General features: G+C 45.5%; 1 long non-coding RNA gene across 2 annotated transcripts in view; it reads left to right on the top strand.

Annotated features, from left to right (window-relative positions):
• LOC137335700 (uncharacterized) overlaps positions 1-14,355 on the top strand; it is a 200,195-nt gene that overhangs the window by 72,223 nt on the left and 113,617 nt on the right. Inside the window, exon 3 of one of the 2 annotated variants that reach the window (XR_010966477.1) lies at positions 575-705. The exons of the other annotated variant lie outside the window; for it this stretch is intronic. This is a non-coding gene — a long non-coding RNA (uncharacterized lncRNA). Of the gene's footprint in view, positions 1-574; positions 706-14,355 lie in introns of those variants that run through there. 2 annotated transcript variants of the gene reach the window in all.

The following is a 14,355-nucleotide window of genomic DNA, read 5'->3' as shown; positions in this document are numbered from 1 at the left end:
ATCTCAGTTCCTGTTTTTGGACCAGCCAAGCATCTGATATGTGTGGAAGCCTATCTCCATATTTAAGAGTCTGTGAACCAAGCTGCTGAGAAATGTGTGCACTTTCTCTCTAAAGCTGTAAGGCGTGGCTCAGTGGGTAGCACTCTTGTTTTTGAGTCAGACAGTTGTGGGTTCAAATCCCACTCCAGAGACTGAAGTACATAATCTCGGCTGACACTCCCAGTACAGTACTGAAGGAGTGCTGCACTGTCAGAAGGCGCCACCTTTCAGGTGGGATGTTAAACCGAGGCCCCATCTGACCTCTTAGGTGGACATAAAAGATCCCACAACACAATTTTGAAGAAGAGCAGGGGAGTTCTCCCTGGTGTTCTGGCCAATTCTCAACCAACATCACTGAAGCAGATTATCTGGTTATTATCGTATTGCTGTTTGTGGGATCTTGCTGTGCGCAAATTGGCTGCCGCGTTGCCTACATTAAAACAGTGACTACACTTCAAAAATACTTAATTGGCTGTAAAGCGCTTTGGAATGTCCTGAGATCATGAAAGGCAAGTCTTTCTTCTTTCTTCCATAGGGACACCCCACTTACCTAAATCCAGGGAGCCTAGGTGCAAGTCGGCAGAGCCAAGCCTTAGGGAGCCCCAGGGGCGTGCAGGGGTACCGCAGGGGTTTAACCAGCCAAATGTTTCAGTCTCCCAGCGCAGAGCACAGGTAAGCTTTCTTCTGCTTGTCCAGTTAGATCGGTGCAGTTAATGTGACAGTAGGAGATGAACGGAGTTGATGATGGAATCTAGATTTTGCATGGGGGAGGAGTGAGCTGTGTGCCATGTATCACCCTACTTGTTGATGGACAGGGAAGGTGTGGAGTCTTTACACCTGGCCATTTTGTTCGGCTTGAAAACAATGTTTGTATTTTGTCGGATCCGGCCTGTTGTTTGTACTTCATCTTTGATAAAATCTGCTTTTTAAAAATTATTCTGGAGATATGGATGTCATAGGCATTGCTGGCATTTATTGCCCACCCCTTGTTGCCCTTGAGAAGGTGGTGGTGAGCCGTCTTCCTGAACCACTGCAGTCCGTGTGGTGAAGGTTCTCCTACAGTGCTGTTCGGAAGGGAGTTCCAGGATTTTGACCCAGCGACCATGAAGGAACGGCGATATATTTCCAAGTCAGGAAAGTGTGTGACTTGGAGGTGATGGTATTCCCACACACCTGCTGCCCTTGTCCTTCTAGGTGGTGGAGGTTGTGGGTTTGGGAGGTGCTGTCGAAGAAGCCTTGGCGAGTTACAAGTCATCCTGGAAGATCTCGGACTGCAGTCTCCAGACAGGCCCGTACTGAAATGCAGTCAGGAGATGGCAGGAATGCAGTGGGATCTGGACAGATTGAGGGATTTGCGACATATACTCTGATGTTGTCATGCCATGTCCTTTCTCCTAGCTGCCAATCTGCCTCCAACATCCCTCAGTACACTCGCTCATTATGTTTTGTGCGTCTCTCCCGACCACCTGATACGTCTCAATAAAACATCACTACTTCCACTTGCTCCTGCAGTGAAAGTGTCAGGCAACTAACTTCGATTGGCAAGCCTGAAACCAGTCATTGAGCAAATGCCTCAAGCACTCCAACTCTGGCCAACACCTTTGGGATACCCATGCCCACTTAGCGCTCACTGATTATGATCCTTGTACAGAAAGCAGGGATTACAGACAGTTGAATCCCTACCCTCATAACGGCTCTTCAATTTTATTTTTATATATTCCAATGCTGAGATCCCAAAATAATAAATATTCTAGCCCCAGTGAGCAACCCAATTGCTACAGGGACTGTGACGACACCCCGGGTCTCATTATTTCTTACAACGTCTTGCAAATTCAGAAAAATATAGACCTCGCAGTGGTCAGAATCACCGCTGACTCGATAATATGAGCAGCAATGCAGAATCTGACACATTTTCCTTCCCAGTAAAGGCTTGGTTTTCAATTTTTTTTATTCTTCCTCCTTTCCCAGTGATTTTCTTCCCTTCTCCCCTGAAGGGGTTGGCTCCTTGCTGAGGAACTTTTCCAAAGGCACCTCCCCAATGCCTCACCCAAAAGGCCATTCTTCCTTTGTGAGCTCAGACGGTGAGGGGGCCATTTTAACCTAACTTACCGGGTGGGAAACCCGTGGGATCGGGTGGAACACCAGTTTTACACCCCACCCAATATTACTCTCCTCTGACTTCAGTGGAGAGTAGAATCGGGAGAGGTATAAACCAGTGTTGCACCCGATCTCATGGGGTTCCCGACGGGCTGGTTATGTTAAAACTGGGCCCTGAGTGTCAACTGTGAATGGTGCCACAGATGAGCCTTGTTCTATTTTCAGCCAATGTCTATCCACGCAAGCACTTCCACCACACGCTGTTGGATAGCAGTCAGAAGCAGGAACTCCAACCTGTTCCAACCAACCCTCCCCCCCAACCCACTGAGATCACTTGTAGTACTCTGGTACCATTCTGACTAAGATCAACTAACATAGTTCTGCCTGTGATTGAACCCGAGACCTTCCTGGTCTGTGTGATTCAGCTACTGGCAATGGTAACCAGTTGAGTCATCGCGAGCAAAGCTTATCTTTAATCTAGCTAAATAATGGATTTGTCTCTGCACTCTCGTTATGTAAATTATATGATCTATACTGGCTGGAGTGAAATGGTATTCAAGTGGGTGACATGCAGATGGGTGATGAGGAAGTGCTGAATTTATTCCAAACATTGGAGTTCTGGACTTTTAAAAAGTTGTTGGCATGGCCGGCATTTATTGCCCGTCCCTAGTTGCCCTTTGAAGTGGTGGTGGTGGGCCTTCTTCTTGAACCGCTGCAGTCCATGTGGTGAAGGTTCTCCCACAGTGCCGTTAGGTAGGGAGTTCCAGGATTTCGACCCAGCGACGATGAAGGAACGGCCAGTATATGTCCAAGTCAGGATGGTGTGTGACTTGGTGGGGGGGAGTTTGGAGGTAATGGTCTTCCCATGCCCCCGCTGCCCTTCTCCTTATCTCATTGTACGAAGGATATTAGAGCTTTGGAAAGGATAAAGCAAAGGGATGATACCAAAAATGAGCGGTTGGAGTTACAAACAAGGCTGAAAAAAATGGGGGTTACTTTTACTGGAACAGAGAAGGTTAAGGGTAGATCTAATCGGGGTTTTCAAAATTATGGAAAATTGTGAGAGGGTAAGTAGCAACAGATTATTTCCACTGCTTGGTGAATTGGCGATCAGTCGGCATATACTCAGGATTCTCACCAGAAGAATGGAGAAGAGGTTAGACAAAATTGTTTTGTAGGACTAGATGGGTTTTGCTGAGGGCAATTATTCAAAGGTACCCTTGAAGACTTGGGAAGTTGGGGGGAGGGCAATGAGTTGTAAAGAATTGCTTCACAAAATCGTTGGGCAGCTTTTTTGCAAACCACCAGGTTGTGCCCTCCTCCCCCCCTCCAGCTCTGCTTCAGGGACTTTCTGAGAAAGGGCACTCTGTGAGAAACACACGGCCCTCATAACTAGGAAAGACAGAATGCTTTGCTGTTTTCTACTGAACCAAGATTGGCCCTAAGCTATCAGCTTTCATGGTCAATGGCAGCTGTAAAGTTTCTTAATGTGCGCCAGTCAGTAATAAACAGCAAAGACTTCAGAGTAATGCTTTTGGTACTGGGTAGCCATCTTCTAGACCACAACTTGCAGCTTAGAGGGAACACTGATACATACGAGCATTTGAAAAGAAGGTGGGAAAAGACCATCTGATTCATCAAGCCAGACATGATACAGCCATGTACTCTATCTATCCACCCCCTCAACCCCCAGTCATGCAATATCTTGAGAGAAGCGAAAAAACAGAGGAAGGAAACCTGAGGGCAAGTTAGGTAAAACCCAGGAAAATTCCTCTCCAACTCCTGAAGGTAATCAAACAAGGCTCTGGGAGACCACATTCCCTCCTTCACCAGCGCACTGTAGCTGCAGTGTGTACCATCCACAGGATGCACTGCAGCAACTCGCCAAGGCTTTTTCGACAGCACCTCCGAAACTCGCGACCTCCACCACCTAGAAGGACGAGGGCAGCAGGCACATGAGAACAACACCACCTCCAAGTTCTCCTCCGAGTCACACACACCATCCTAACTTGAACATGTAATGCCGTTCCTTCATCGTCGCTGGGTCAATATCCCGACCTAACAGCACTGTAGGAGCTCCTTCACCACACGGACTACAGCAGTTCAAGAAGAAGGCCCACCACCACCTTCTCAAGGGCAACTAGGGATGGGCAATAAATGCCGGCCTTGCCAACGATACCCATATCCCGAGAATGAATTCAAAAAAAGTAACTCACGCATCTCACTGTTCCCATCTGTCCCACTATCTACTCGATGTAACAAGAAATGTCCTTCTCTCCCAGGAACTTGTCCAGCTCTCATTTGAGAGGGAATCCAGACTTGCCCCATGCTATAGTAATCTGCACCAGACTCAGTGAAAAGAATTACATCCTGACATCTAACCTAACTCTTTGCCTATGGATTTTATATGCATGTCCCGAGTTCACACATCCTTATCAAATCTCAAATAACCTATCCAACTGGACAGCTAGGAAAATTATAAGAACATAGGAACAGGAGTAGGCCATTCAGCTCCTGGAGCCTGTTCCGCCATTCAATTAGATCATGGCTGATCTGCATCCGAACTCCATCTACCCGCCTTGGTTCCGTGACCCTTAATACCCTTGCCTAACAAAACTCTGTCATTCTCAGTTTGGAAATTTCCAATTGACCCCCAGCCTCAACAGCTTTTTGGGGCAAGAGAGTTCCAGATTTCCACTCCCCTTTGTGTGAAGAAGTGCTTCCTGACATCACCCCTGAACGGCCGAGCTCTAATTTTAAGGTTATGCCCCCTTGTTCTAGACTCCCCCACCAGAGGAAATAGTTTCTCTCTATCTACCCTATCAAATCCTTGAACCATCTTAAACTTCCTGCAATTCAGTCTCGACACAGGGTCCTTTAAATTTTGTATACTTTACACTAACTATTGTTGGTTCAGTGAAGCTACTGGAACATTTTAGGATAGGTTTTCATTATTTTTGTCTGCGAATATGGTGAAAGCCAACCGTGGTGCACAACACATTAGCCTTCGAAATGCTGTGCACAGCGCAAAAATACATTGAGGCGCTTTGAAATGGAATTTATTCCTTTGCATAGCTTGTCAAGAAGATAAAGTGAGGGGGAACACAGTGATCTCAGCAGGATAGTTTGTCACAAGAAGCAGAATGAATCATTTCAAAGAAGGAAGTCGAATGAGCTGGGATGAGTGGTCAGAATTACAAGGAAGGGCTGAAGCAACTAGAATTACATCGAATTTACAGCACAGAAACAGGCCATTCGGCCCATCTGTTGTATGCCTGTGTTTATGCTCCACACGCGCCTCCTCCCACCCTCCTCCATCTCACCCTATCTGCATATCCTTCTATTCCTGTACAGTCTACTTATTAATTCAAAGTCACTGCATTCTGGTCACTCTTTCAGAGAGCCGGCACAGCCACGATGGGCCAAATGGCTTCCTTCTATGCTGCATAATTCTATGATTCTGTGAAATGATCTGATAATTCAGTTTTTTCTTTCAGCACTGACTTCCCACATCGCTGTGTAATTTGCATCGTTTCATTCAAATTATCAGTTAATCCAAATGTTTCATGCAAAAAAACAACTTTTGAGTTATCAGAGGGCAAATCGTGTTCTCTCAAAGTAAGATTGGGAGGGGGTTTAATAGAGGTGTTCAAAATGATAAAAAGGAATGGACAAGGTAAAGACAGATAAGCGTTGGAAGGCAAATCGAGGAGAAGAGGCCGTGATCTCAAGTAAAGAACTGGCTACATAAAGGAGGTGATGCAATGAGATATCGGATTGTGGAATGCTTTGCCACAAGTGGGGCTCAGTGCTAACTCGATTCGGCATTCAAAAAGGTGCTGAATAATTAGTGAAAGAAGAGAAAATAAAAGCACAAGGGAGCAACAGGAAAACGAGCCTGTGTGAAATCAATCCCCCCTGAGAGGGGCTTGAATTCAGGTCAGGCAAGAAGGCGACCCCTCCTTCCTGTGCTGAATGTTCCTGTTTTACCGGATGTTATCGGCATGCCGATTCCCGGGGTCAGTTTACAGTCTCAATAAAGTCACGAATCGTGCGAAACATCAGGCAAACTGAACGGGAAGAGCGCTGTTGCCTTCAAAGCGAAACGGATTCTTACTGGAAAAGACACCAGCCTTGCGCTGCACGGCCCATCAATTATTGGCAGCTGAGTGACACAGGGAAAAGCAAACATTAGTAGTCTATTCCTGCATTTATAAACCACAACGCAGTCCGATGTAGGTCGATACACCCAGTTCCCTTGCAAATTGTTCACAGATTTTTTGAAGCCCCGTCCTCCCCTACAAATATCTGTGACACACTGAGGCTTTAAACAGGAGAACAACAGCCCAGTATCTCCACCAGGCACAGCTCTGTGTCGAACTCGCTGACCGAGCATGTGTGCAGAGCTCCTGACACACACTCCAGCGTTGTGGAAATATATCAATCATGCCAGAAGAAAATAGCACACAGAGGCTCCAAATCTTCCCCTAGTCAGCAGCCCTTTCTCCTGTTCAATTCTTTAAAAAAATTCTCTTTCTCATTTTCTCTTTTGTTTCCATGATTGGACTGAAAAATAATCGTCCCCCTGCGCACGTCCAGTCCAGTCCAGTCAGCCTTTATCCGCTAACGTGGGCTGAGGAAAGAAAGATAGAAGAACTTGCATTTGTACAACGCCTTTCACGAGCTCAGGACGTCCCAAAGCGTTTCACAGCCAATGAAATACTTTTGAAGTGCAGTCGCTGTTGTAATGTAGGAAACGGGGCAGCCAATTTGCTCACAGCAAGCTCCCACAAACAGCAATGTGATAATGACCAGATAATCTGTTTTAGTGATGTTGGTTTGAGGGATAAATATTGGCCAGGACACCAGGGAGAACTCCCCTGCTCTTCTTCGAATAGGGCCATGGGAGCTTTTGCGTCCACCTGAGAGGGCAGACCGGGCCTCGTTTTAACATCTCATCCAAAAGATGGCACCTCCGACAGTGCAGCACTCCCTCGGTACTGGCACTGGGAGTGTCTCCTAGATTTTGTGCTCAAGTCTCTGGAGTGGGACTTCGAACCCACAACCTTCTGATTCAGATGTGCGAGTGCTACCCACCGACCCACAGCTGACACCAAGGTAATGATTGAGAAGCCCTAAATGAAACTATTTAGAAGCTCTAAATGAAACTATTCTCTGCCACGGGTCCTGTGCACCCTGTGCAATATGTTGCATGTTTGTGTGAACCCATGACCTCATTCAAACTCCGGTGGTTACAACTCACTGACCTTCTTTATTTTATTTGGCACGGCCGGCATTTATTGCCCATCTCTCGTCGCCCTGAGAAGATGGTGGTGGGCCATCTCCTCGAGCCCCCACAATCCGTATGGTGATGGTGCACCCAGGGAGGGAACTGCAGGACTTTGACCCAGTGATGGTGAACGAACGCCAACATCCGGAAGCTTGAGGACGATGCTTTTGACCCGTGACATTGCTGCCCTTGTCCATCTCGGTGGTAGAGGGAGCAGGGCTTGTTGAAGGAAGCTTTAAGAGTCACCTGTCGCAAGCACAGGGAGTGGACGCTGAGTTCGGAGGCGGGGGTGCTGATCCCACAGCTGTCAGTCGGATAAGTAAAGTCAATTCGGCCGCAGGGGCACTATAATTTAAAGTGGAAAGAAAACCACACAGTGCGACCTCTGTGGCCTGAAAGTGATTATGGGCCAAGCCTACTGGCAACCGAGTTCATATTGTGCCTCAGTCGGAAATATCTGCACAGCGAAAGCTTCCAGATGGGAGAGCAGGCAGGAGTAATTAGACACCACAGGTAGTGCTGCACTATTCAGAGACGGGCCAAAGGCCATAGTGCGGAACACCACCGAGGTTCAGAAAACTAATTAAAAGGAGTTTAATTAAACATTAAAAAAGAATTAAACTCTCTGTTTGCGATTAGACGCCGCCGCGCCTCGTTATTAATTCACCCAGGTGTCACTGCCTCGTAAGGAAAGAAAGAGAAAGAGGCAGGTATTTCTAGAGCACCTCAGGATGTCCCAAAGATCCTTACAGGCAATTTAAAGTTCATTCATCTTTACACAGGCAAGTGGGACCATCCATTTTCAGCAAGCAAGGCCCCACAAACATTCAGTTCCGAGGAATGACTGGTTGATTTGTTTTTCATGGTGTTTGGTGGTGGGAGGGAAGAATATTGGCCAGGACACTAGAAAAACTCCCTGCTGTTCTTCGAATACATAAGAACATAAGAAATAGGAACATATGGCCGCTCGAGCCTGCTCCGCCATTCAATAAGATCATGGCTGATCTTCGACCTCAACTCCACTTTCCTGCCCGATCCCTATATCCCTTGATTCCCCTAGAGTCCAAAAATCCATTGACCTCAGCCTTGAATATACTCAACGGCTCAGCATCCACAGCCCTCTGGGGTAGAGAATTCCAAAGATTCGCAACCCTCTGAGTGAAGAAATTCCACCACATTCCCAGTATAGCACCATGGGATCTTTAACGTCCACCTAAACAGGCAGTCGGAACCACGGTTTAATGCTTCATCCGAAAGGCGGCACCTCCGACAGTGTGGCACGCCCTCAGTAATGCCCTTGAGTGTCGGCCGAGGTTATGGGCTCAAGTCCTGGAGTGATGACATCAGATCGAATGTAAATGTGTAAAGTTACACCATGTGAACTTTAAAGACAGCTCAGTAAAGTTTAAAGACAGCGTCAATCCTGGTCCCAAAGGCTTCTTTTGCCTTCGGTTGCAAATCCAGTGAAATATTTCAATTGATAAATCAGTAGCAGGTAAAGCGAGTGGACTTCTGATCACAGTAACAAACTGTAATAAACATATTTACAGATTGTTATTACGGTTCACTAAATATCGAGGATTTTTTAATTTTAAGCATTTGCGGCTTGTGATGCTCTCGGGTCTCCAAGGTTTCCATCTAATTCCCTGTTCCTGTTAATTCCCAGATGTCCCCAGTTGTTGATACAAACAGATCTTGGTGTTCTAATTTTGGGATTTATCTACCAGCAGCCTTTTTCTAACCTCAAGGCCCACAAATTCCATACACGGCAAACTCCAGCGATCGAGAGGGATCAGCACAGACAGGCCTGAGTTGTCTGATCTTTGAGGGCCAGTTGGACACCTCTGCCCTGGAGTTGTTAAAATGAATATTTTCCAGACTGAACTTGAAGTGTTAAAATCACATTTCAGCCACATCAATTTGCGCACAGCAAGCTCCCACAAACAGCAATGTGATAATGACCGGATAATCTGTTTTAGTGATATTGGTTGAGGGATAAATATTGGCCAGGATACTGGGGAGAACTCTCCTGCTCTTCTTCAAAAATAGTGCCATGCCATGGAATCTTTTACATCCACCTGAGAGGGCAGAAAGGGGCCTCAGTTTAACATCTCATCTGATTGACAGCACCTTGCTCCCTCAGTATTGCACTGGGAGTATCAGCTTGAAATTTATGTTTAAGTCTCTGGTTTGGGACTTGAACCCACAACGTTCTGACTCAGGAGACAACAGTGCTAACCCACAGAGCCACGGTGTAACAGTGGATGTGACACCAATTGGTAATCAATGTCTCATTTATTAATAGTCAAATCAAACATGTATCGGTATTAAATATTTAGACAAAGATCTCCGGGTAGAGTTGACGATGAGATTGTTTAATGTTTTCCGAGGGTGAGGTAGACTTCTGATAGTCAGGTGTTCTTCTGACAGCGATGTCATCTTCAGACAGCTAAGTGGTTCTCAAACAAGCGTACTGAGCTTGAATAAAGGAGACTATGATGGTATGAGAGCGGAATTGATTAAAGTGGACTGGGAAAATAGATTAAAGGGTAAGACGGTACATGAACAGTGGTGTTCATTTGAGGAGTTATTTTGCAACTTTCAAAAAAATATATTCCACTGAGGAAAAAAGGGTGTAAAAGAAATGACAGCCATCCGTGGCTAAGTAAAGAAATTAAGGACAGTATCCGACTAAAAACAAGGACATATAAGGTAGCCAAACTTAGTGGGAGGATAGAAGATTGGGAAGTCTTCAAAAGACAGCAAAAAGTAACTAAAGGATTGATTAAGAAAGGGAAGATAGATTATGAAAATAAATTAGCAAAAAATATAAAAACAGATAGCAAGAGTTTCTGCAGTTATATAAAAAGAAAAAGGGTGGCTAAGGCAAACGTAGGTCCCTTAGAGGATGAGACCGGGAAATTAATGGTGGGAAACATGGAGATGGCAAAAATGCTGAACAAATATTTTGTTTCAGTCTTTACGGTAGAGGACACTAAGAATATCCCAACACTGGACAAACAGGGGCTCCAGGGGGGGAGGAGCTAAATATGATTAAAATCACTAAGGAATTGGTACTCAGTAAAATAATGGGACTCAAGGCAGATAAATCCCCTGGACCTGATGGCTTACATCCGAGGGTCTTGAGGGAAGTGGCAGTAGGGATTGTGGATGCTTTGGTAATAATTTTCCAAAATTCTCTGGACTTGGCAAAGGTCCCGGCAGATTGGAAAACTGCTAATGTAACACCCTTATTTAAAAAGGGTAGTAGGCAGAAGGCTGGAAATTATAGACCAGTTAGCCTAACATCTGTGGTGGGTAAAATCTTGGAGTCTATTATTAAGGAGACAGTAGCGGAACATTTGGATAAACATAATTTAATAGGACAAAGTCAGCATGGCTTTATGAAGGGGAAGTCGTGTCTGACAAATTTGCTTGAGTTCTTTGAGGACATAACGTACAGGGTGGATAAAGGGGAACCAGTGGACGTAGTGTATTTAGACTTCCAGAAGGCATTCGATAAGGTGCCACATAAAAGATTATTGCTCAAGATAAAGAATCACTGGATTGGGGGTAATATTCTGGCATGGGTGGAGGATTGGTTATCGAACAGGAAGCAGAGAGTTGGGATAAATGGTTCATTCTCGGACTGGCAACCAGTAGCCAGTGGTGTTCCGCAGGGGTCGGTGCTGGGTCCCCAACTCTTTACAATCTATATTAATGATTTGGAGGAGGGGACCGAGTGTAACATATCAAAGTTTGCAGATGATACAAAGATGGGAGGGAAAGTAGAGAGTGAGGAGGACATAAAAACCCTACAAGGGGATATAGACAGGCTGGGTGAGTGGGCGGAGATTTGGCAGATGCAATACAATATTGGAAAATGTGAGGTTATGCACTTTGGCAGGAAAAATCAGAGAGCAAGTTATTATCTTAATGGCGAGAAACTGGAAAGCACTGCAGTACAAAGGGATCTGGGGGTCCTAGTGCAAGAAAATCAAAAAGTTAGTATGCAGGTGCAGCAGGTGATCAAGAAGGCCAACGGAATGTTGGCTTTTATTGCTAGGGGGATAGAATATAAAAACAGGGAGGTATTGCTGCAGTTATATAAGGTATTGGTGAGACCGCACCTGGAATACTGCATACAGTTTTGGTGTCCATACTTAAGAAAAGACATACTTGCTCTCGAGGCAGTACAAAGAAGGTTCACTCGGTTAATCCCGGGGATGAGGGGGTGGACAAATGAGGAGAGGTTGAGTAGATTGGGACTCTACTCATTGGAGTTCAGAAGAATGAGAGGCGATCTTATTGAAACATATAAGATTGTGAAGGGGCTTGATCGGGTGGATGCGGTAAGGATGTTCCCAAGGATGGGTGAAACTGGAACTAGGGGGCATAATCTTAAAATAAAGGGCTGCTCTTTCAAAACTGAGATGAGGAGAAACTTCTTCACTCAGAGGGTAGTAGGTCTGTGGAATTTGCTGCCCCAGGAAGCTGTGGAAGCTACATCATTAAATAAATTTAAAACAGAAATCGACAGTTTCCTAGAAGTAAAGGGAATTAGGGGTTACGGGGAGCGGGCAGGAAATTGGACATGAATTTAGATTTGAGGTTAGGGTCAGATCAGCCATGATCTTATTGAATGGCGGAGCAGGCTCGAGGGGCCGATTGGCCTACTCCTGCTCCTATTTCTTATGTTCTTATGTTCCTCTGCCCTGAGCTCAAAAGACGTTGGGTTTTTATGTCCCCCGGCAGGAAACTCACATTATATATGGAACTACACTCATAAGACACTTGCAGATTAACAAAGACATTTTTCAAAGAATTCAAGATGGCCAGTTTGTTTTGACTGCATTGTGTCATGATCCTGGTCTTATTGCTATCTTTGGATTATTATTCTGCCTTTAGGGTCGTTGTTCCTCTTTTATCACACAGCTGCCTTGTCTCACAATGAGGGTGACAAGGGTCAGTCACTAGGCAGTTTACAATTCAGCAAAATAAGTGCCGTGCACTCAGCAAAATAGGCAGCTCAGCCTGCGGAGCATGATGGCGAGTAGTATTAAGGAAAAGCTGTCAATTTTTCCCTATTTCCAATATTCTTACAGTGGCTAACACCTTTCATGACCTCAGGACCTCCCAAAGCACTTTACAGCCAACGAAGTACCGAAGGATCCTGTTCATGGAGAAATTAAACCAAAGGAGGCTGGCAATACACGGCAGTTCTTTCAGTATCTGAAAGAGAATCGACAGGCCAATGTTTCGGGCGAGTCCCTCCATCAGGATTGTTCTCCACTCAAAATGTTAGCTTGCCTTTTCAGATGCTGACACACCTCCTGTGTATTTGCAGAGTTCCCTGTTTTATTTTCGAGGTCATCCATATCGGACCAGAAAACGATAGATCGGAGTATTTTTTAAATGGTGAAAAGCTAGGAGCAGTCGAGGTCCAAAGAGATTTCGGGGTCCATGTACACGGATCACTAAAATGTAGTACTTTCCATTACATCAGTGACTGCAATTCAAAAACTACTTCATTGATTGTAAAGCGCTTTCGGACGTCCTGAGGTCGTGAAAGGTGTCATATAAATGCAAGTCTTTCTTTCTTTCTCGTAGTCAGGTACAAAAAAATAATCAAAAAGGCGAATGGAACGTTAGCCTTTATAACTAGAGGGCGAGAATATAAAGGGGAGGAAGTTTTGCTACAGCTGGACAAAGCACTGGTTAGACCACATCTGGAGTACTGTGTACAGTTCTGGGCACCGCACCTCAGAAAGGATATATTGGCCTTGGAAGGGCTCCAAGGGTTAAATTATGTGGAGAGGTTACATAAATTAGGCTTGTATTCCCTGGATTATAGAAGGTTAAGGGGTGATTTGATTGAGGTATTTAGGATTTTGAAAGGAATTGATAGGGTAGATAGTGAGAAACTTTTCCCGCTGGTGGGGGAGTCTAGGACAAGGGGACGTAACCTTAAAATCAGAGCCAGGCCGTTCAGGAGAGAAGTTAGGAAACATTGTTTCACACAAAGGGTGGTAGAAGTGAGGAACTCTCTCCCACAAAAGGCAGTCGATGCTCGCTCAATTAATCATTTGAAATCTGAGATCGATCGATTTTTGCTAGCCAAGGGTATTAAGGGATATGGAGCCAAGGCAGGTGGGTGGAGTTAGGATACAGATCAGCCATGACCTCATTGAACGGCGCAACAGACTCGAGGGGCTGAATGGCCTACTGCTGTTCCTATGTTCCTACGTACTGCACCCTGGTAATCACTGAAAATTCCTGAGCGTACTTGTGCACCTGTAAGCAAATATTACCGTTAACTCCCATTGAATCTGACTGATTATCAGCACTTTCTCTGCACAGCAAGTAAAGAGACACTTGTGAGAAACACAATATTATGCTTCATTCACACTGCTAATTAGGAGCCAGCGTAGACATGACACCTGCCCGTATCTAATCTCCAATTCTCAATGCGTGTACAGTTCTGTGCTTAAGTGCTGCTGCTGAAAGCTAGACACACGCGTGACAAGATTTGAAGCTGGAAACAGAAGGGCGGCTTTGCAATGTGACCTGCCGTCGAGCGGCTAGTTGTCTCCCTCCTGTTGCAGGTACCATCTCTGCTCCATTCTCTTCATCGACCCTAAGCACCGACTGTAAATGAATAAAACACAAACGGAAATACATCAATGGATGGAGTGACTTCGAACACCTTGAATTTGTACAGCGCCAATAATGTAAAGGACATCCCAAGGCACTGGATATGGGTGTAGAGTCAGGAAGGTTTGTCGGGAAGCTTGGCTTAAGAGGCGGGTTTTCACACGGTTTTTAAGGATGGAGAGGTCTGGGGAGGGAGTTCTATATAGCAGGGGTGAGTCAGCTGAAGGCTCTTCATCCCGAAGGTGGGTGTGAGTCTGATACACGAGGTGGGTGTG

This window comes from Heptranchias perlo, chromosome 20 (genome assembly GCF_035084215.1).
Source record: "Heptranchias perlo isolate sHepPer1 chromosome 20, sHepPer1.hap1, whole genome shotgun sequence".
Lineage (NCBI taxonomy): Eukaryota > Metazoa > Chordata > Chondrichthyes > Hexanchiformes > Hexanchidae > Heptranchias > Heptranchias perlo.
Note: the sequence above shows the minus strand (reverse complement) of the source record. Positions and strands in the feature narration are given on the sequence as shown.